Genomic DNA, 2,981 nt, shown 5'->3' on the forward strand with positions numbered 1-2,981 from the left:
CTGAACCTCTTTGAACCTTCCCCATTCGTTGTTTATTGCCTTGCTCCTACTATATTACTGACCCTGCAGCCCATTACCACCACGAAAAAATCATTTCAAAGTCAGTGGAGACTCTATGCAGCAATGTTGCCACTAAAAATACTGTAGACTTTAACAGATTACCCACAGAACTACTACTGTCTTAGGTAAAAACCTGAAATTCTTAAAAAAAATTTTAACGTTTATATGTATTTGAGAGAGACAGAATCCGAAGTAGGCTGCAGGCTCCCAGCTGACAACACAGAGCCCAAAACAGGGCTCAAACCCACGAGCAGTGAGATCCAGACCAGAGCCGAAGTCTGACACTCAACTGAATGAGCCACCCAGGCGCCCCGAGAAATTCTTTCTTATCCCCAAACCATGAAATGGAAGACTGGTAAGCATGTTCAAGAAAAAAATTTCACACACACCGGGGAATTCTTGCAAGAAACGCATTAGCATTTCGTTTCCCACTGGGATTTCTGTATACATGATGGCCTTTCTAAAACTAAGAAAAATAACATTGCAGCAGACTGCCTGCCTGCCTCACTCCCTTCCTTACTCCCTGGTTTCACACCAGGAAAATCGCACTCAAAATGGGATTCATCAACTCAGGAACAATGTGGAAATGATTCCAAAACTAGAAGCTTATGATCTGTTACTGGTTCCTAAATTCAGCCCCTTCACAGCAGCAAGTTCTTCCCCTGTTTGTCTTCACCGGATTGTTCACACAGTGTGATTATAACCTTCAATTCGAATTCTGAGGCCGGTTTTGCTTAAGTTTCCAACAGTGGCAAGAACAACCAATAAGGCATACCTTCTTTCTTGCAATCGTAATACTTAGGTACAAAATCTTTAATGCTTACTTTTTAAGTTGCTACCCCTGTATAAAAGCTGTCGATAGCATCCTTTCTGCCAGCAAACACCTTGACGACCCACAGACCCACACGCCCACTTCTGGTGGGCAGATACCCCGTCTTCTCCCTGAAATTACCAGTGACAAGTGAAACCCAACAAACCCAAGACCCCCCTCAGAGCCCTGCCGCTATGCTGTGAGCCATACCACGAGTCACACTGAGTCATACAAATCCTATTCTAACCTCCCCCCCGCCATTGGTTTTTGGGTGAGCGCATCACAAGATCATAAAGAACCACCAGGCCAGAGGTATCACAACTATAAATTAGTGTGTTAAGAATGGACTCACGGCGCACACCCACTTTTAACAAATTCTGAGCATAACTGAATATGCACTTGGAACTTAAATGCCCCTCCACAAGATTACGTCCACGGAGGTGTACATACTTCTTTTTGAAGTGAAATCCCAAAAGGAGTTGGTCTTGGCCCCAAGTGCTGGGTTAACATGGGTGGTTCACGCTCAGTACGTTACCCTTTCCCTTTTTACTTTCGGACAGATCATTTTTATTCTTTTAAAAGTTTGTTTTAAGAGATGGAGAGCAGGGGAGGGAAAGAATCCCCAACAGGCTCCTGAGCCAAAATCAGGACTTGGACTCCCAACCAACTGAGCCACGCAGGCACCCCTTGAACAGCTTTATTAAACCTGTCCCCAAGGAAGGGGACGTCTGGTTAAGTAGGGATTGCCTCATGTATTCATACTGAGATGGCACATCTAACCCTAACCCAATCGAGGATGACCTTTACTGCTAAACCTTGGCTCTCATCGGTCCTTATTAATTACACACAGCAAAGTCTTTTTCACAGCCAGCCACACCAACACCAAAACACAGGAACCAGAGCAGCCGAAAACTCGGCTCTAGAGTTTTCCCTGTTCCACGCGGCACCAATCGCCTCGGGCGCCCCTCGGGGGAACAGCACGACAGCCCGTGGTTCAGCCACCACCAGGGCGGGGCGCACCTGGGCTACCGCGGAGCCCCTGGGCGGGAGGGGTGCGCCGGGCGGGCTGTGCACTCTCCCGCTTCCCTGCGCCGCGCTTCGGGTCCTCTCTGGTGCCCTTCCCGAGTGCTTTTCAACTTCCGCACCTGTTTTCCGCGGTCGGCCTCACGCCGGCTTGAGCCTCAAGTGGACCCTAACCAGGCGCTCTGCGTCCCAAGTGACCTGACACCAGGAAGGCCCCACTGGCTAGGAGGCCCCAGCGGCCCCGGGACTGAGCCTCCCGACGCCACACTCGCCGCCACACTCACCCGGAGGCAGGCTCCTCCCTGGTCTGTCATCGTTAGACCGACTTCGTGCTTCAAATTCAGCGGGTTACCACTTCCCTTGGGAGGCCGGGGCACCGTGATCAACTGCCGGCAGTGCAGGGAGAGACGCCGCAGAGAGCCAGAGGAGATCCGAGCACCGGGCCGCCGTCTACGCCCATCTTCACCCCCCCATGCCCTGAGAGAGAAGGGGACACAGGCGGTCACGAGCCGGCCGGACTTGGGAGTTCCTGCGGGGGAAAGAGGACGGCACCATACACGGTGTGGAGCAGGACTCCGGCCTCCCGCCCATCCGCCCCGACACGTGCGCCAGGGGTCCCCATGGCCAGCGGACCCTGCCGCGCCACCACCGCGGGCGCAGGACACACATACCCAGGCGCAGGCCCACGCACGACTTGGCCACGGACATAGCTCTCCAGCAGGGCCGGGAGTAGAGGGGGTGCAGCCCGGGGCGGGAGTACGTTCTAAGGGTCCACGATCAACGTGGCCTGCGACTCATTCCACCCTCCGCTGCACCCTAACAGCCGCGGGAGTTTCATTGGCAGCCCCCTCCCCCCGCCCCACCCCGGGCGGAAAGGCCCCAAGCCCGTCCCCAGAGAGGACCCCCACCGAGATCAGACCCCAGAGGTCAGAAGGCTTAACCGGGAGCCCGAGCTCGGAAGCACCCCTCCCCACCCCCACCCCCCCGCAGAACGCAGTGTCCGTGTGCTCAGTGGCGTCACCCCTGACCTGGGGGACAGTTCGGCAGAGGACGGGGCCTCCCGACTGTCCGCGGGCACCACAACCCG

The sequence above is a fragment of the Panthera tigris genome, chromosome E2 (assembly GCF_018350195.1).
Source record: "Panthera tigris isolate Pti1 chromosome E2, P.tigris_Pti1_mat1.1, whole genome shotgun sequence".
NCBI classification, from domain to species: Eukaryota; Metazoa; Chordata; class Mammalia; order Carnivora; family Felidae; genus Panthera; species Panthera tigris.